At 39.9% G+C, this 21,530-nt stretch overlaps 1 protein-coding gene across 8 annotated transcripts in view; it reads right to left on the bottom strand.

The window, feature by feature from the left end:
- LOC111562889 (RNA binding protein fox-1 homolog 3-like) overlaps window positions 1-21,530 on the bottom strand; it is a 530,604-nt gene that overhangs the window by 306,000 nt on the left and 203,074 nt on the right. For all 8 annotated transcript variants that reach the window (XM_023261674.3, XM_023261666.3, XM_023261665.3 and 5 more), the window contains exon 7: window positions 12,777-12,878. The gene's annotated coding sequence lies outside the window, so the exon portion shown is untranslated. The remainder of the gene's footprint in view (window positions 1-12,776; window positions 12,879-21,530) is intronic.

Genomic DNA, 21,530 nt, shown 5'->3' with positions numbered 1-21,530 from the left:
ACCTCCTAATGAGAGATTTACTGTATGGAGATAATCATGGGGGAAGGCAACATCTCGCTCTGGCCTAATGAGTAAGATAAGAGCACTTCAGTGGATTTTCAAGCATCGCCCTCCTCCTCCTGACCTGTCACTATGCTGAGGTTCTAGTGGTCGCAGACAATCAGCTAGAAAAACACTGAGGGCATGCCTATATGCACAGCAAGTGCAGACACTTGGCAGTACACAAACCCACGCGCATGCATCAGTGTCCGGTGCAAAGATCACAAATTGGTGCAGAAAGGACAAAAAACAAAGCACGGCACTCCCTGATATCTCTGCCATTTTATAAATCAGCCACCTGGGCGATTAAGGGAAAAATGAGTGAACAGAAGCAGAAACGTGTGCTCTTGTTTATTGCTTTAGAGAGTTAGCTGGCAAGGAGGCAGCCATCGTGTGATGATGAGAGTGGCCCCTCTGGAGACGGGCGTTCACACACTGGCAGAGGAGCTAATACAGACTTTCATTAGGATGCACACTTCAACACACTGTCATAGTATTTACAGTCTCACACTGGGGAAACAAATAAACTGCGTGATTAACAAGTTTTCCTGATGCCTGGTGCTTCGCTGTGTGCGCATTGGAGTGCCACCTCGCAGACTTAATGATTCTTAATGGTTTCTTAATGACTTCTTAATGACTTCATCAGGAAGATCCTGCAACAGCACATTCTGACAAGCAGGAGCCTCCCCTTGAGACCCGGGATCACACCACAGCGCTAACCCCTCTTCAGTTTTCTGCTCAAATAACACACACTTTAAATCTGCTTATCTGAGACAGCATCTTCGACTTGGATGACACAAGCTCTTGATCCATGGTTAACTATGGGGATATGTGATGTAATGTGATGTGAAAGCATGCAAGCTGATGTGTGGAAATGCACTAAAAGGCGAATAGGGATGTCCACCTAGGTTGTGGGCAAATGCAGTCACATCAAACTAATCTCAGAACATTGGAGTGACACGTAGTGTTGTGTAACCAGAATTAAACTGCATTGTACGAGGGTATCTAGGAAACCCATTTGGTAGCATTCAGTGCAAAGCTGTGACTGTGATGCAACACTGGGGGAAGCAGGAGGAAAACAAAAGGGAACAGGAAATTCTCCAATTATTGGAGATCCCAGTAATTGGAGAATTTCATTACAGCAGGACGGACAAAGCGATGACACTCAAAAACTCCAGCAGGAGAAACAAGCAGCGTGTTGTTGAACTGGGAACAAAGTGCGGTCAGCAGCGAAAAATCCTCCAAGCATTTAATGACATAGAATTTTCTGGGTCACCTCAATGTCACTGAGCAACAAATAGTTTGGAGGGTGAAGTACATAGTGCAGGCCATCATAGATTGCTATGCCACTCACAGCCAATGAATACCAGTTAAGCCTCCAAATTATCACTCTATCTATGAGTTGAAAGCTCAAAGCTCTTTTCATGTAGGCAACATTCAATGGGATTAAAAGTTCGATTTTCTTTGAACAAATTCTTAATTATTTTGATAAAACAAACATTAATTAGCTGCCAAGCCAGTTCTGAATATCAGTGCCCTTAAAATAACTGCTGAAAATTCAGAAGACAAGATTGAAGATGGAATAAATTTGAAAAGTCGAGTAAAAGTGAAGCAAAGTTTAGACACAATAAAGCAAAACCAGACCTATGAAAACCTATGGGTCATGCACTGGGCATTCAGACACACATTCCTTCATGCGCACACACACATAACAACTGGTTAACAAATTGTAATAGCAGAGAAGCGTGACTGCATGGCAAATTACACCTGTCCTGATGGATGTCCTCTTTACGGGTTGTGGAAGCAGGCTGAGGGGCCGTGGAGAGAGGACGAGGCTTCAGCCAAACACTCATAAAATGATGCATAGCCGGCCATGTGTCACCTCTTGGCAGAGGCGGGTGGGAGGGGTGTCTCGCCCAGATACCAATGCCCAAAACACAGAGACACGTGCTCCACTTAATCCATGGCAATCGGGGGAAATGAGATTCAAATGTCCCCTTTCCATGTTAATAATTAATACATGAGTGCCGTTTTAACCCTTTGAGCCCCACTTTAGTTTAGTCTCTCTATTTACACGTCTACACATTTAAAATCCTTGATAATTTTCCTAGAACGAAGGTATGTAATTTGGCGACAATTATGGGTCAAACACTGGTGACAACGTGGCAAATTGGTAGGCTTCTGAGAAGTTGCTCACAATGAAAACATATAAAAGTGACTACAGTCAAGCATAAAGTTCATAGAAGACAAAGTTTCCAAAAATAAACAAAGGATGAATTAATATTTACTTATGTTTATTGTTTATATAGAATGAAGTGTGATCATTTAAATACGTTATTGCAGCCCGTGTGCTGCAAAAACGGCTCCACCGTAGACATTTTACTCTTTTATTGTTTTTCAACACTGAATCACAGTAAATGTAATTTGTTTTTTTTGGCAAGAATTTAAGAAACTCACTGTTTCCTATTCATCTATTAGCATGTTGCAAGTTGTTAAATCCAGCTGCTGCAACTGCATCCAACATGGTCTCATTCAAACCCCTAATGGCTGGCACATGGAAAGAGGCAAACAGGGCCAGTTAAAGCCTAATGGAAGTTCTGACAGTCTGATGGTATATTTTTGATGAGGAACCTGTGCAGAAAAAGTGATAGAAGCATTAAGGTAGAGTCCAATAGTTTCTGTGATAACCTAGTGAGGATGAGATGGTCACCAGCTGCAATTTGTCAACCTGAGACTGGTAACTAATGGGGTCTCGACTGTTGGATGATGCTAGTGAGCTTTCCCTCACTGTAGCTGTAGTTTAAAAATTCCCAGATGCTTAGATCCAACCAAAGCCCAGTGGGTTACTGGCTTGCAGTAAACTGACTGAAGTTCTGTTTTTTTTATTTTTGGTTGCTGAGATCAGCAGTGAACTTGAACTGTATGTCCCAAGACTGAGAAGGTGATCCACGCTTTTATATGATCGTATCAGGCAGTGATGCACATCGGACAATGACACACTTCACTCAAGTAAGCAGCAACACCAACTTGTCAGTGTACTCCAAGTCATTAAGTGATAATTCAATCACTGGCAACTAATTTGATCATCAGTTTTTCTCAAATATGTTGATTATTCACAAAAATGGTATCAAGCTAGAGCTTCTAAACAAATTTGTTTATGTTTGTCTGCAGGTAACACTGAAGTACATTGTGTTTGATCAAAAATACATCAGTGGGGCACTAAGATAAAAATTTAAAATAGCCGTCAATTTGCCATACTGGTTGCAGTAGGCAGCAATGTTATGAACAAATATATGATCTCTGCAACATCTAAGAAGTTGCTTGTGGTGAAAGTTGCGCTCTTGCTATACGGTGTGTGTTTGTGCAGTATTGGACTTATGAGATGCGGCCTCCCTCTGGAGACCTGGAAAACACATCCTGTAACAATTAGACCACCAAGGAGTTTGCCTGGCTGTGGAGAGCGCAGGGAAGAAGCCCATAACGTGTCTCCACTGTGACGATCGACCACTTCCTCTGAGGCATCCAAACAGCGTTTTGAAAGAGAGAGATAGAAACAGTGGGGGGATTTACTGCCGACAGGATTTACTCCTTGTTCCAATTTGCAGGGGGATTACTCATTTTTTCATCATTCCTTTATTTATTTATTCTATTTCCAAATTCATTTCTACTTCACCTGAAGGAAAGCAAAATATCAAGCCAAATGCATAAATAGTGTCAGAGAGAATAGATAATGACAGCAGGTCAAGTTGGGAGTGAGTCACGTCTTCGCTCCTGGAAGAAAGTGATTACTGTAACACAGAGCTGACAATCACGACCAAGATAATCCCATTTCTCACATGGAGCTCAAATTGTATTATGTCACATTGTATTTCGCATACGCTATCAAAAACTGGATTTAGATATGCAAACTATCTGAAAAAAAAGTGAAATTCTAAATAGAGGAGAAAAAAGAAAACATGCAGCCACAGGGTTGGCATGCAGGCGTGTCACTTTGTCAAGCTGTCTGGTTTCTGAGAGAGCTTGATGGTTTCTCAGGGAGGGGAGAAAAAAGTGTCGCAAAGGCATGCTCTTCTCCAAGATGAACAGATGGCAGAGCCTAAGTGTGGAGATTTGTTTTATATCTCCATCCCGCAGTAGATGTGGGCTTCCGTTTCTGTTTTTTTTCTTCTTCTTCAAATGTTATCTTACAGGATAACGGACACACGCAATGTTTAAGCTAATGAGGAGTGGGTGTTGCTTTGTCTTCCTCTTTATTTCTTCCCCTCTCTGCCACCAACACATCCTCTTGCTTTCCATTCTGCCTTAAACCCACGCTTGGAGCGGAAACCTATATGCCACACAATTATGCAACACGATTGGGAGTGCTGCTCACAGCCTGGGTGGCTGTCGGAAGGAAAAAAAAAACATAGCTGACTGCAGATTTCCCAGCAGCAACTGACATGCAGTAATGACAGTCAAAAGAGCATAATGCTCATGGAGCTGGAGATGATATCAGGTCAGTGCACCACTGCTTCCTGGGCAAAGAGAAGATGAAGAGGAACAGTGTGGTTCAGCAGCACTAATGCAGTTGTAATGCTGTGGGGATGATAGGCAGTCGGTTGTACAGTAAGATGTCTCGACCGGAAATACATTACACACATGTAGGATGATAAAGATGATTCCAAAGGACTTTGAGATCCCACCTGACTTTTTAGTCTGTGGGTCAAAGATCTCACTTGTCCAAAAGGGTCATTACAAAGTTTTTCTAAAATTGACAGAGTTCTTGTTATCCCTTAGCATACATCACTCACATGCCGACATAAGCATGTTATCATGGTAACTCTACATAAGGGGTCGAGCAAAATGGGTTTTTTCAGGGCTGATACCAGATTTTAAGTGATCAAAAAGACTGATAACTGATATCTGGAACTTTTAAAATAAAAACCCTAGTGTTAAAACACAATCTTTAAATGCTATTGTTGATTTATGTTTTTGTTATATTTAATTAAAAGAGAACTCTTCTATATTTCTAAAGTGCTCTCAGAACTGGTAACTTAAATAATTAGAAATTACTAAGAAAATAGAAATTAAACAAATACAGTTTACTACAGACAACTACAGTTCAGTTTAATTAAAAAAAAATTTGATGGTGCTACAAGAACTGGTAAGCTGTTGAGTGTTGTAAGTATTGAGGAAATGTTCACTTTTCTGCTTGCCAGATGTTGAGTAGTTACTCTGGCCGCATCATCAGCAAAAAAAACGAACAAGCACATAAAGAATTTTGTCCATGCTCTGGCTAGTGGCTTCATCAATATTCAATAAAAACACGAATTTTTTTTAGCTTTTCAGAAAGACTTTTCTTAAACGCTGGTGCTATGCCATGTGTATTTATGGAACCAGCATGTTGGTTTGACACGGACAGATTTGACAAAGCATTTTTATCTTCAGCCAACTTTTTACACAAATTAACGACTGGCTGAGATCTGGTGAACGAGAAGTCATGTTCTGCAATGAACGTGCACACGCATATTTTTAAATCACAAACCCGGTCAGTCATTGATACCGGTACCTCAGCAGTGACTGTTGCTCCCGGTAAACGAGTTTTAGATTTTGGCAGTGATGCGGCTTATTGTCTGGATCCACAGATTTGTTAAAGATTTTTGTATCATTGTGAGATAGCGGCATGGCGTCACTGTAGCTATGACAACGAGTGAACACTACGTCAGCTGCCTGCTGACGATCACGTGATTGTGATCCTACTATAAATCCATCGCTGCGGACTTACTTATTATACAACGACTGAGCAGCCTTGGTGGACTACTGCACTCTCTGACTGCTTTTCTTGTTAAGTCCTTTATCGATGAGGACATCTTCCCTGGCTTCAAAAATCTGTTCTCCATGCTCCTGATTCCAGCGTACAGAACTTTGTGAAACCGCATGAAACTCCAGTATGAACTCAATTGCAGCTGGATCGCAACATCTTTCTAAGACCCGTCCCCACTCTACTTCCCATTGGCTAGTGATATTAGCTTGTCTGATAGCAAAAGCTGCATTCCCCTCATTCCATTGGTAGACAAACTCAATTAGCAATGTAGTCCTATCCGCTGCACGCCAGAAATCTGGCACAGTGCGGGAATACTTTAAGCCACAATTTATCCTTAAGTATTGCAAGGCTTTTACTTGTGACAATGAATAAATTACACAGTGCTACTGGTGGGATAACACTTGACTATAGATTGAGAAAAGTTTCTTTATCAGAGCCAAAGTAGTGAATTTCAATTTAATTTATTCAATTGGGAATCAATTGAAAAGGCAACAAACACGATAACTGAAAAATTGCTTAATTTCAGAGCCAATAACCAATGAAACCCTATTCTTCATGCAAGACAAGAAGGTAAAACGGTTTCAAATGAAAACTGTGTTGCCACAGAAATGAAAGCAAAGAACAGGTGCAGAGAACAGACATGAAAAGTATAAAGTAAAAGACATAGGCAGCATATACATGCCAATAATATGAACATGCTTGACGTGAATAAATTTAACTGGGTTGTGGATAAGGAGTGTTGAAATGGTAAATGCTTAATGTTAAGAAATGCTAAAATAATAAATGCGACATTCTAAATGCCAGCATGTTAACACCCAATACGGTTACATTCATTTCATAGTAGAGCTTAGCCTGATGAAAGTTCAGGAAATTCTGACAATCTTGAGCTAAGCCTGGCAGACTGAATTTGAGCAGCATTAAATGCCGCTCATAGTGAGGATAAACCCCTTTGATTTAGGAAACGGCATGTTCTTTCCTCTTTACCTTAATAGTAATAAGGATCATAGAATTTTAATCCATCTAATAATTTTGTTTAATAATGTGTAATGAGCAGTCTCAGTGCAGGTACATTGGACCAAAGCTACAGATATTCAACATGTGTATGTTTACATGTCTATTCACAGAAAACAAACATTTGACAGGTCATCTGTTTCTTAAAAAAAAAAAAAAAAAAAAAACATCAAAAAATAAGCCTGACTTTGAGTACTACTATATTAAAGAGCTTGCTTTTAATATGAGAAAAAGAACCTTTTGCTCTACTTTTTACAGTTTCTCCAAATAGTGCACAAGCTGGTTCACTGTTTAGTCATAGCAACAGGGATTTACAGTCTCACTGAGGTTGAACCTGAGCAGCTTAATGAAAATAAGACCACAACAAAAAGCAGCCCCATTACCCCTTCCTCTAATGTCAACCTCAGGTGTATTTACTCAGAGAGTGTTTGAAGCAATTTAATCAAACCCACAGTGCTGAATCCCTCAGTCTGGTTCATTTGGCCAAGCGAGGGTACTACTACTGAAAATCAGGGAAATTCACAAATACCAATAGCAGCTGTTTGGTTCCCCTTTCCAAGAAAACTTGAAAATAACTTCCTGAAAGAGTTGAGTGTTGAGAACTAGCCCCAGTTTTAAGAGTCAGATTCTAAAGGAATCATCTAGAAGTTTCATTTCAATTCTGCTTATCTGTTCCTCAACAAATTGTACTGAAGCTAGTTTAGTAACAGAGTACTGCAAACACTTACATGTGCCATTTTTAATGCAACTTAAATGTCTTTATATCTTACTGTCTCCTTATGCATTTGTCCTTATAAATCACGAGACTGGTATTACTCTTAGTGAATCTAATCAGCCTTGGCTGAGTTGCTTGATTAGCACATGAACAGCACAAATTATGAGATTGTCTCATAACAATCACCTTCATTTAGCAAATGCTAAGCTACAAAGTGATTTACAAGGACGGGATTGAATTCCATAATTGTTAGAGTGAAGTGAAGAAAACTTACAACTTTTGCTAAAAGAATTTAAAAATGTAATTCATTCTTACAAATATTAACTCTTTGTTACCCTTGATGCAGCAGAGGACGCACTCAGATCTTTAACTCAAGTAAAAGCAATAGTACCAAAGTCTAAAATGTTACTTTGCGTAAAAGTACTCCATGCAGAAAATGTCTCTAGAGCTGTTAGAGCGCAGAAAGCATATTATATGTTTAGATGAGTACTACTAACGCATTAATGTTAAAGCAGGATTTTACTGTTGTAGTATCCCTTAACATGTCTCAAAGAACCAGGATCAGGAAATATCAAGAACCAAAAGAGATGAGCAGAATCAGAATTTTTAAAATACAAATAATACCCAACAGTACTTGCACAGTTCCAGAAGCTTTGAAAGTTTGACCAAAACCAAAAGAATAAATGCTGCTTGTCCTCAGCTCCTGCTTTATGTGTTGTGAGAGTAGAGTGTAGACAAGCCAGTGCTCAGCAGAAATGACAGGAGATGTGAGGTGTTTTGACTCCTCACCTGCCACCAAAACCTCTATCCTGGCAGAATGACAAAACACAATCCCTCACATGTCCACAGAACTAAATAACTACTTTAGAGTCCATGCAACTTTGGTTCAAGAGACTTGGCTGTTCTACAGTTGCCAATGTAACACAACCAAACAATGATTTAATGAGGCAAACTTCTACTGTGGTTCTAATCAAAGCAGAAAGCATGGAAGTAGGTCTCCAAATCTCCAGTAGGGGAGGATGCCAAATAAATTCCCAATCCCCCCCAGCCTGGGAGACCAGCCCTTGCACCTGTGACCAGGTAAACTTTCCACACAGTCGTTAATGGACATGGTGGCTGTTGTTTACTGAAGACTCCCCACAGAGGAGACTAGCTGACCCATGTCTGCAACCAGTGAGTGGTACAAATGGCAAACATCTCTTGGAGTCATTATTTATGCAGGAATGCCCTTGGGAGTCTTTGCACTTGTTTACACAGTCACGGCACAGTCCATTCATGACGGCTCCGAGTAAATGAGCCGCTTGCTACCAATTTGTCCTGGACGACGAAGCTTTGGGGCTCTACTACCCACAGTTACTTTGAGGTGTGTATGTGGGTGTGTGTGTGTGATTTGTGTGTGTTGGGGTATGGAAAAGAGGTTAACGCAGCACTGCTGTACTGTTGGGAACCGACCTGGAACTACAGACACAGAAGTCCCAAGGGTATTAGGAAGCACAGTGTCACATTTGGAAATAAATGAGAGAAAGCTTTTTCAAGAGGAATGCCATGGACTTTCACCTTTGAAATGGGCTGTTTGTTTGCCCGAGGACGAGGACAATGGTCAAAGTTAGTGAGCACCGTCTTTCACATAAAACCAAAACCGAGAGGGGGAGTTTTATGGAGGTGGACCTCAAAGGCAAAGTAAAAGAAAAAAGTGGATCCAGCATTACTTTCAAAGAACCAGTGTAACTTTTGTTGCAGTAAAAGTGGTGACACCAGCGTGTGTGGCTTAGAGATAGAGGAAAGTAGATCCTTTACCTTACTATAAATACCAGTACTACATGGAAATACACTCAAAAATAGCACAAAAAATAACAGAAGTCATTTTGCAGGGGATGGCTTCTTTCCGGGTCACTGTGTAACACTACAAGATTGTGTTACTGATGCATTAACATGGAAGCAGCGTTTTATTGCTGTACCTTGTCGAGGTCAAGGTCAGTTTCACTCTTTTATATACTGCTGGGTTATTTAATCTTCCTTTATATGACAATAAACTGTGATTTTATAAACTCAGTAACTTTAGCTATTAACACTTTGAAACTCAAAACTCGCCAGCAGGTTTGAGAGGAATGTCATCTTTAAAAAAAAAGTCGGCAAAATGATACTGTGTATCAGAGGCAGAAACTGTGAAAATAGAAAGAATGATCAGATTTTCAGCTTTCTGATGTTCCTTAAATGTACCACATGACATGCCATTCTATCAGAAACCAAATCAAAGCTTGATATTTAAAATCATCTAAAATAAACAGTTTGCTCTTGTAAAAACACAAGAACATTCTGTGCTCCTTGGTGCAACAACTGAGCTGCGACCAAGAAGCATGTGACAAAAATTCGATGATTATTTGGCTAAATCGCAGGTTGTGCTTACACAGAGCAGATAGAAAACAAGTATAGAGATAGAATAAAAATATAAGTCGTAAAATACGTACAGTATGTGAAGCCCCAGTTCTACCTAGTATTAATAACACCTCTGGGCACTTGAGAAAATGTTGTATATATTGATTCCATTTTTCAATGCAAGAAGAAAAAATAAATAAAGACAGAAATTAAACTTACGTCTTTTTCTGATGTATGACATTCTAATTTCGTCCTACTGCACAGAAGACATATTTGATTTATTTCTGTTTCCACAGAGGTGTAGGACTTTATGTTGCAGCGAAAAATAAGCTAACAGTGAATAAAAATAAGACCTGCAAATGCTGCCCAGAAACTGCTTGGGATTGGTAAAGGGATAACAATCCCATTGAGTGAAATATAATTATAATGGAGCTAAAAACTATTAAAATAAATAAATAAATAAAAAAGAAATGCAAATAAAGTTTGAGCACCTAAAATCTATATTTAAGTAATATGTCATCTAGTACATTAAATAGAATGTACAATCTCTTAAGGCAAGCAACAGATCACTGCTTGATCAAATCCTACAGCATGTGCACAATGTAAAATTTGCCACATAGAGAACAGGATGAAATGAATAGAGGAAAAATGAAATGCTGAGATGCACCTCAGTTCCGTTAATATCTTATTATACATGTATAAATACATCAACATAAAAACAGATTAAGCTGTGGGCTGAAAAAAAACAAACTTTTGAATTCATTCAAGGTCTAATTTAAAGTCTGATATTTACAACGCCATAAACTGTTTAATGAATCAAATAGGAGACATAATGTACTGATAATCTCATGTATGATGCAGTAATGAGGAACTCAAATAATATATTCATCCTTTAACTTTTTTCTCTAACTTCCAGACCCAACAACTAAACTCAAAATTCAGAGACATCACAAAGTAAACAACCTCCAATGACTCGATTCTAAATATAATACACTAAGTGTAGCTTCTGGCAATTTGGTAACTTCAACTTATTTTTTGATTTTTTTTTCACACCTTATATGTTCTTAATTCAAAGCTGCCATCATCTGGCAGCTTTTGGGATTTTTTTAGCATCACTTTAACTCCGAGGGAGAACATATGTGCACTTTTCCTTATGTCTCAATTTGTGTGCTTTCCATATAGGAGATGAAATTCAATTAGTTTGCGAAGTACTGAAAGCAAATGACTCCCCCTATAGTTTTCAGGTTTCCATCCAGTGAAACAGTAAGGGAAGAAATGTGGTTAACAGACAGGCAGAGTGGCAGAGAGAGAAAGGGGGAAAGAAGCGATGGGATAATTTAACAAGCTTCCTCCTAAACCACTCCAAAACCTCCAGAGTTTAATTGCTGGGAGGCAACATTATCCCTAGCAACACTGTGTCTGTCTCTTGGCTGGGATTCGGTAGGTACCTGCTGTATCCACTCCCTGCACAATACAGCGCCAACTGAGCCATATAATCCTCTCAGGCCCTCCTCTTCTGGAGAACCACATTCAATCCCTTTGTGACACGGGAAAATCTCCTCTTCTCCATTTTTTTGTCAGGGTACGTGCTTCAAATAAGCCCAATCAGTAGGTGCTGTTATGTGTGCACAATGCTACAGGGAGCCATAGAAGAAGGGAAAACAGAGAGGAAGAGTTAAATAAAAAGACGTTTGATTTGCTGCTGTGAAATTTGGGGCTACTTTCCATTCCTCCGCGGAGCTCCCTGGAGCAGCCATATTTCTGTTTATGTTTAAATGTGAATCAGTCAGATGGGCTGTTGGGTTCCTGCTGAATCATCCTACACTCCCCTCAGAAAGCATAAGGTTACTTTTGAACCGGCTGCCTTGTAGGAGAAAACAAGAAACTAATGCTACCTTACTTCCTGACTCCTCTTTCAAGTTGCCCTTGAAAAGAAAATTACAACAACGGCTTTGATGCAAGTCTGACATGCTTCGAGATATTCTCCATAAGTGCAGACACATACTAGATTATCAATGAGTCTGTTCAGATGTCTTTTAACTGACTGAATATTGCACAAGCCAGCGAGAGAAAAGCATTTTGCAGAGGGATGCAGAAATAGTGGCTCATTACACAAAATGGCAAAAGACGAAAAATGGTTACTTCTTTGTTCTCTAGTGGTTTGAAACTTAAGTCCATATAGCATTTAGAGACCTGCTGAGACATATTTTAATTAAAAGATGAGTTAAATAATGAGAAATTACTGAAGCAGCATGCTGAAGAAGATGTTTTATTAATTTTAATTTCTGGCCATTTCAGTCCAAGCAAATGACCTTCTTCACTTTTTATGCTCAGATACCCATGAGCAAAAATAACATTGCCCTTTTTTATGCATTGTATATTTTATGTAATTTTTGAAAGTACAAACTATTTGCTATTTCTTTTCTCCCCTGTCTTGTATATTTGGTTAATAATTTACCAATAATGTCTGCAGGATGAAATCTGTTTTGTTCCTCTCTCTGTACATATATATACACACACATTACATATATATATATATATATATATATATATATATATATATATATATATATATATATATATATATATATATATATATATATATATATATATATATATATATATTAATTTGTCATGTTAATCGTTTCCCTGATAAAGACCTGACAAGGTCAAAATGTTGCCCTTCTTTCAGTACAATAAAGTTTAGGAAGCTTTAATCCAGTGTGTAGCTACTTTCCATTTTTATCCTGAGTCTCACTGCTACAACATGAAAATTTATATCATTATCCGTCAGTTTCGGTATGTATGTCTTGTAAAAGTGAGTCATCCTACCTGAGAGGTCAGAGGTCGGAGGTGTTGGGAAAAGGAGAAATCACTTGTCGCCACTGCAGAGAGTGAAGTCCAATGTAAACGCCACACTGCACTGATCACTTACTGTAATGGAAAGAGCAGACAGACAATGTGTTAGACCGTAACGTGATAGTAAGTAAAAGTTTTTTGGGGCATTTTTGCCTTTATTTGACACAAAAGTGCACAAATGAGACAGACAGGGGATTAGGGGAGTCAGAGAAAAAGTACAAGAAGAGTAAGAGAATGACACAGTAAAAGTACGGCCGACTGGGAATTAAGGGGGAACTTTTTAGCCCATGTGGTATACGCCTTAACAATTCAGCCACTGGGTCATCTATTATTTCTTAACCCTCTGAACCCTAAAACTGGCAGAGGAATTTAAAAGGTATGTTTTATTTTAAAAACCTTCAGGTTGAAATCATTTATCAAAACTAGAAACTGTAAACTCAGAAATAATGGGCAGATTTTGAAGTGATCCTGTGGTTTTATCACGAAAACTGACAGTCTGAACTTAAAATCAAAACATTCCATCAAAGTCACTTTATCCTGCATGTCTTATTTAACGATTTGCAAGAAATAAAACTTTTCACAAGATTCTACAGAAAACAAAACTCAACACTTCTTAGTGCAACGGAGAATCCATAAGAGAATTCATTGACTATTTAGTTGAACTGCAGGCTGTGTTTACATATAGCAGAGGAGAGACACGTAAATGAATTGGAGTGATTAAGAGCAAAATAAAACACATTTAAGCAATAAAATAAATGCAGCATGGCTCAAAAACAGTATTATACAGAGGGTCAAGCTTTCAGCATGTTGTTAGAAGATCTACAGAGTACGGTGAGGAGTGTACAGGGTAGTGTGAAAAACACCTAGTTTGTAACAATCAGTGGAACAAAATATTTATAGTATGTAATGTCATCTTCTCTTCCAATTAGGGTAACATCTTTGAGCACTAAAATGCTTTTTCCATTTTTTCTTGTAATAACCAAATAAATTTAGCTTTTGCTGTATTCGTTGTGTGAGTTATGGCAATATAAAGAGAGTCCTCTCTACTTCTTGCCAAGTGCTGTTTCTATAGAAGTGCAGGACTTTAGATTAGAGTGAAAAATGAACCCACAGTGAGAAAAAATATGGAGGAGCAAAAAAAAAAAAAAAAGCTGCTCATAATTTCTCAATTATACATGCAACTGAAATTCACATGAAATCCCATAAAGTAAATATTTGAAATTTCTTCTCATTTCTTCTCTCTTTGGTTAACATGATCTGAAACTTAGAAGAGAAATGGCTGAAAAGTTGAACTGCTCTGGGTAAAAACACTTGTTTCTTTGGTTACCTGTCCAAATAAATAAACTAATATGAAGTAATAAATAAACTTCATGACTTCCGCATCTGTCTTCGGCTCCCAGCCACAAGCCCACTGGTTTCTATTCAAGGTGTAAATCTTTAAAAACTGCTGACAAATCCTTTGTTTCATTCCTTTAATAATTTCTTAATATAGCTGAAAACTGTAGGTTCCTGCAAACATTACTCAAACAGGGGAACTATTTTCAGCTGTGAATTAATTTGCATGTGATGCTTCAGTAAGAATTGCAGCACAACAGTATCTGTGGGATTGAGTCAAAATGAACTACAGCTGTTGTGTGTTTATGGTATCATGGCTTGCTAATGCGTTCTTAACTTTTGGACAACATTGGAGCTCTATAATACAGAGAAATACACACATTCGTTATTGGATTTGGTCTTTTCATGGGATTTGTTGACAATAAGTGAAAACCAAGAAATTCACCAGACTTATCCATTAAAAATTTCAAAATTTCCTCTACTAAATAATACATTGCAGAGGGGGGAAAAAAACGTCTTCAGCGTAGGAAACTTTGCAGCAGTAGAGAGGCTGAAATCGATGGGATATAACATGTGCACCGAGTTCCGAGCAGTTGTACTTTAATGTGGCTGATCACATTCCTAAAAAGTTCTTTCACAGCCAACGCTGCTGTAAGAAATGAGATGGTGAGGTGGAAGGTTAGCTCATAATCCATAACAGATAGTCGAGATTGGCCACGCTGGCATCGGACCCTTATGAAAATTGTAATGGGCCTTGGCATGAGCACAGAACCTAACAAATCAAAACTGTGAGGTTTCTGCTCATTTGCAGTCAGGCCATGAAGGTCGTTTCTGATTTTTTTATTTATTTATTTTTTGTCAAAAATGTGGTCAGCCGCTCGGCTCCCACCTGCTGCTTCATTTTTTAGGGATCTGTAACATCATGACAGTGATAGCGCGAAGCCAACACAGCGAGTGATTCAAGTAACATTAGATTATATAAATTGTCAGTAATGAGGCACCGGGGACAGCATCTGTGATCTGCAGAGGTCGGCCATAACAATCTGCTTCACAGCCGAATAAAATGCATCCTGAGTGCAATTTAACAGTCTTAACATGAGCAGGTACATATAAAGAGACAAGCAGAGGTCCGAGAGGGCGCTGCGCTTGTTGTAGAGGTCACGCACAAAACACGACAACGATACACAAACACTGCTGACAAGGGGAAAATATGAGGACTTCTGAAGCACTGTAAAATGTATGAAGAAATGGATGTAAGGGTCATTTTACTGAGCAGCACCATTAACATCGCTGCCCTTGTCTGGAATGAAGCTCGGATCAGTCACTCACACACACACATGCAAAACATGTAGACACGCACACACAAATGCACACACACATAGAGCAGCATTTTCTCCTCTTTTTACATTTCTCCTCTTTTCGCCCTCGGAGAACGAGAGGTCGACATTTTAACTGCAGCGGCGAGGAGATGGCTTCCTTTCACCTTGACGGGCATATAATGAACATTTTTCATTTTGAGCTAAGCTTCACTTACAGAGTCAGTCAGCTATTTTCTCTTTGAACCTTTTTTTTCCCCCTTTCTGACATTTCCCTCTGTGGTTTTGCCAGGATGATCTTCACAGTAAATTTGTGCCCCTTTTAAAGAAATAGGTTACATTTCTGTTGATTTTTTTTTCAAAGCGCTCATTTCCATAAAGGTCCCCACATAACACAAATAGGCCTACGGTGCAGCATGAAACACAAACAATATGCTAATCACACCTGTTTCAATTAGAGCCTGGGTATCCATGAAATCCCTATCATTATTTACTTATTGTTTTGCATTTTGCCTCAGAAAAGAAAAAGGATGCGCTTTGAAGGAACGGGACAAAATATTTTGACTGATGGGCTTATGAACGCATATCGAGGTAGCTTAGGAATGAGGAATGTGGAAAGAACAATAGCAAAACATGAGCACACAAACAGTGATTAGTGCTGGTGAATAAAAATACAAAACAAAACATAAATAAGTAAAAAATTGCACATATACAAGTAGCTATTCTGGTAGAAAATACACTTCGATGTGAGTTTGCAGTCACTCCAGGGGTTCTCAAATGTTTCCTCAAACGCAGTTTAAATTTGAATTATTTTGGGACACTTTTGCCAGTTGACAGTTGAAGAGAGGGACAGAGAGACATGCGACAAAGGTCCCCTCAGCCAGAAATCAAACTGTGGACATTGCATTTATGTGGTGTGCACTTTCACCATTCAGCCCAGTATTGGTATTCCACAAGTATAACTGGTAGTGCAGCATTGCTTCAGTTTGCAGCTTGGCTTAGGCTGACTGACACTGACAGGAGCACAGAGTGGTGCATAATGCACATTATTATGAAACGATAAACAGAACTTTCTTTCATTGTTATGTAAAAAAAAAAAAAAAAAAGTTTATAGCCTGTTGTTATTTATGTACTGCTGTGCGTCCTCGCATGCACTGTGATAATTAGCTTAACTGGAGGACACAGAAGGGCTAAAAGAGAAGAGAAAGCTTATTGTATGCATCCTTATAACCTCAGATTAGTGAAAGAAATGAGAAAAAGGAAAACTCAACACAACATACAGGAGCAAATAATCATCCTTGAACCCAAAGTCCAACTGTGTAAATGTTAAATGCACAAAAATTTAACTAAGATACAACTAAACGTCCTTTGTCCAACGACCCTAACTTGTATTCAAAAGACAAAACAAGGCCACATGTATCACACACACACACACACACACACACACTCATGAACACACTCGTGCCCACATTTGGCCACACAGGGGGGGCTGGCAGGGTGCGTTCCAAGACAGCTGGTGAAAACCGGGTGCGCTCTGGCTGCTAGAAGGAGCAGATTCAGGTGACATCTGTGCCTCCTGTTGCAGCGCAATAGTAGAAACACTAAAAGTGAATTACAACATTAATGATAGTACTCTGCAAGCTGTCGTTCCATATTACGCATCCATTATTCCTTGCATGGGTACTCAGAGGCATCGTGAAGGAATAGGGCCGCTCCCCCCACCTCCATCACCCACCCAACCCCCCTAACCTCCCCTCCCCACCCCCTCCTCCCTGCCACCATCTCTACAGAAAAAAAAAAAAAAACCCACCTCGCTGTGAAAAGGAGCAGTTGTTGAAAGGATTGTTGGTTTATAGAGTAACACCTTCCACGGCTATACCATGTCACCACATGGCACGGTGCTGACTGGATGACTGATTCCCTTTCTCTCCATTTCCATCCCTCACTTCATCTTTCAAGCAAGCAACCTCCCACCTCTGACCCCCCTACACTCCTCCTCATCCTCCTCCCCGCACTGTCGCCGCTATTTCAAACAACATTTGTTTGATCTTGCCGCCCTCTACAGCTGAATGAAATCAATCTGGGAGAGATGTCATGTGTGAGCAGAAATGATTGGCCGCAAGAATAACATGTATTAGAGAACATGGAGCCCGTGCCCTCTGTCTCGCAGGCTAGACGCGTGCGTGCGTGCGCACACAAACACGCAACAAGATATGGCCGGCGCATGCCTGATAGGCATCACACAGACATCTCCGAGCTGTCACCCATCCCCAGACTTTCAATAACTTCAAATCCCCGGAAAACTTGGAGAATAAAGGCAGAGTCGATCACTCATAGCTCCCTTCACTTGGCTCTTCTCTTCAGGGAAATAACAGCTGAAGGAGAAAAACAAAGTCAGGATCCCATCCTCTCCCGCAAAAAAACTCTAGCATCCCTGGAGGACATGGGGAGAACACTTCTTTCATCATTCTGGTTAAGACGCAATAAAAAGACTAATTTAAGATATTGTGACATTAATAGTATACAGTTACAAACCAACTGCATGAGAGGATCAAAGTAATCACAGGTGGATTTTTAAGAAGTAAGAAAGTAAAGCGGGAAGTGGTTGCGGTGGTAGCGTCACTAATACAGCGTTGCGGCTTTCATGCCAGCCTACACATTTCTATAGGAGTCTGTGTGTGATTTGGATTTGTGCCATGTGGGATCGAATGGCGGGTGCTCCCTCCACAGCGTCTCCCGAGAACATAAACAGATCGTCGGCACATCCAACCGCAGCTCCGTGCTGCCGGCTGCCTGGGATTTCTTCATTCAGGAGACAGTGCCACCAAATGTGTTGTACTTGAAGTGTTTTACAATTACTAGCTGATTATATCAGCTGCATTACCATATTAAAAGGAAGACTACTTGAACACACAGATAATGTCTGAGTGTTGAAAATAATTTCCCCCCTCATTATCGACAGCAGGCACCGAGATCTGGGAAAGGAAATGTCGATAAATACCCGTAAACCTTTACTGTGTAAATAACAACAATTAAGGATAAATTAGATCAGGCTGTGCTGGTGAAAAGCGAGATAATTCTAATTAAAAACTTGCAGATATCTTGGGCAAGAAAGCATAAAGCTTCACATCTATCTATAGGAGTGAATTATTATCCACTCATACGTGAAAAACTTTTGTGTTACTCACAAGCTGTCACTAAACCGAATCACCATTCTTCTTTAATTTAAGCATCAGCCTACAGTTCGTCTTCAGATCTAATGAGAGCGTGGAGTATTGTCATGACAGCTAAGGCCCAGATAAAACAGCATCAATCCTTAAGCAATCAAATAACCCTTGCAAAGTTGTGAATCTTCTATATATGACATACACCCGTAATTTCCCTGCAGTTTTATCTTTGGATCATTTTTTGGATTTACCGACTGTCTGTGCTTGATAGTTAAATTTATTCATTGTGGTAATGAAAAAATGTACCTTTGTGTAAAATTATAAATTTGTATAGTGCACACACGTTTTTTTTTTTTCTTTTTCAGTTGTCTTGTATGTCCTGCTGCTAATTTGCATACAACCATGTGTGCAGTTTATTTCTGTGTCTGTTTTTGTAACAATGGCTGAATAATATTTTAGTGAACTTTTAAGCAGCTAATATTTGCTTCTGTTATTTCATTTCAGACACCTTTGTCCTCCCCTTCCACAATCTGCATGTAATTGGTTTCTTCACAACGGGAAACAACAGCCACCACCTCTGGCCTAGCGACCTACCACACTGAAAACTCCAAGTTTTGCAGGGGATTTGGATCGTGCAACTAACAGAACCTGCTTTAAGCCCTGCTCATTTTTTGTGTGTGTGTGAATTATTCATTTTAATGACAGTGCTTGTCTCCCTGCATGCGAATGTTCCACCACAACAACTCCACCTGTCACTATTTTGAGTGAACACCGAAGCTGCATCCTTTGCTTAGCCCCGCCAACGACGACAGTGATTGGTTTAAAGAAATACAGACAAGCCAAAGTGTGTTTTTATTTTTCTCTCTCTCACTACAGCAGAATGAATGGCTGTTGACCGATTAAAATACACAAACTGGACGTTGGTGCGTGTGCAGAGGCCGGTATGAGGCCCTCATCTGGTGACACCCATTCATACGCAACAACCACAAACCAACAGCATGGTCAATCTCCATGCACCTTTCATTCACTAAGTTCAAAAGTTTCTTTAATATCGGTCTTTTAACTAAATGTTGTACTTACATTATCAAGATGATATTATTCATTTACTTTTATCTGTGTATAAATGCATTTATTTTTGTGTGCATCTAATGCCTGCACACCCTAAATTTGACATCCTTCATTATGAAATATTTCCATTCTTTCAAACCCAGCCAATGAAAATTTAACACAAATGTGGGCTCGAGTACTTCTTATTTTGCCTTGTACATTGCCATGCATTGCAAATCAGAGATTATTGATGACTGGCATTGACTAATTAATGGCCCAGTCAGTAAGTTTTTGTGAGAAAATGTCTAACAATTTTAATGTTATCTCAGTTTTCATCTTTCAGGACAACCAAAAGATTCCAGCCTTTTGATGTAAAATATACCGCAAGACTGGAACTTCTTTTTCAAGTTGTGCTTTTGCTTGAAACCCCCAAAAAAGCTTTCATCATTGGAATGTTGCTTGCTCATACTGGAGCTCTGTCCTCCATTGTTGAGCAGTTGAAAATGCATGTGGACATGAAGGAGACTGTGAATGTCATGAAATTCATCAGGGTGCCAGTTTTTGTTCGGAGTGCAGTCGGCGTGGGTTTTCACAGGCAGAAATCTCAGCGCCGGGCCGAGAAATCATTAAGTTATTAACATTTATAAATGACTATCACAGCCTCCCTGCAGATATGTGGTCATTTGGTAATTTTTGCCCCTTTGAAGTGTTGTGATGCCTTCCAGGACTGTGAAATATTTAGTTTGACAACGGTAGGTAGGTAGGTTTTTCCAACTTTTTTTCCCCCCCTGAATTCCACCACCACCACCAGCACTGTTAATCAATATACACTTTTCTTGCCCTTTTCCTCCTCCGTACACATATCTCTCTGTCTGACCAAACTGGCAAATTTGTGCTCTTAATCAGCTTGCCTGCCTTGTCTCTTCACTGGAGACTGGCGACACGCTTCCCTTCCCCCTTAATTCCCTGGCTCTCAACAGACAGGCGCGCTGATTAACATGCACGCCCAGGTAGGAGCTCCCTCCAACACAACCCCACTGCCCACCAGGTCCACACACCATTATCCCCGCTACTCAATAGCACCCATCTCAATGCACATCTGTCGAGCTGCCGCATCCACGCTCCTTAATTAGCTTTACAACTTTCCCCCGACTTCTGGATGGAAAATAAGGGATAAATTGTGGCTGGTGCACAGATAAAATGAGGGAGGGAGAGCGGGAGACAAAAGAGGGAGGAGGACATATGCTGAATGCTGAGATGGAAGATGAAATAGAATGTGTGTTTATGCGTGTTGGAGGAGGTGGCGGCAGTGGCGGACATGATTCACATTAATTCCCATCGTGTCCAGGCCCCAGCATCACCAGGAAAGCCCGTCCTCCTCGCCTCCGTGTCGTCGTCTCTACACCAGGAGCATGCAGCTGCACCAACATGTGCCTTATCTTATCAGACTCCCTTCTCACATCGATACCCCCTTCTTTTTTTTTTGCGCTTTTGAGTTCCTCTTCATAGACTGCTTCAAAGCTGCCCAGACTCCCTTTTGATTCTCATCCCTCTCCCCCTCTGATGCCACTGTTGTCACTGTTGTCGGTCCCGGTGAAAGCGAGGAAGGTGGCGTTTTCTTGCGTTCAAGCTGGTGCTGTGGCTAATGCTAATCCGCCATGCTCTCTGTTATTCCACTACAGCGCGTTTTGTCAGTAGCTCGAAAAACAAAACCAAAAGAAGTAGACAGCGAGAAAGAAGAGGCATCCAATTAATATGAAGTTGTCTCCAGAAGTCAATAAGGTTTTAGTTCCACTTGAGTGTGTCTAAATGCGCAGAGTAAGGCTAATTATAATCCCATGGAGTATTTATACTATTTACGC

Source organism: Amphiprion ocellaris, chromosome 19 (genome assembly GCF_022539595.1).
Source record: "Amphiprion ocellaris isolate individual 3 ecotype Okinawa chromosome 19, ASM2253959v1, whole genome shotgun sequence".
Taxonomy (NCBI): Eukaryota; Metazoa; Chordata; class Actinopteri; family Pomacentridae; genus Amphiprion; species Amphiprion ocellaris.
The sequence above is the reverse complement of the archived record's forward strand: the minus strand, read 5'-3'. Positions and strand labels throughout refer to the sequence as shown.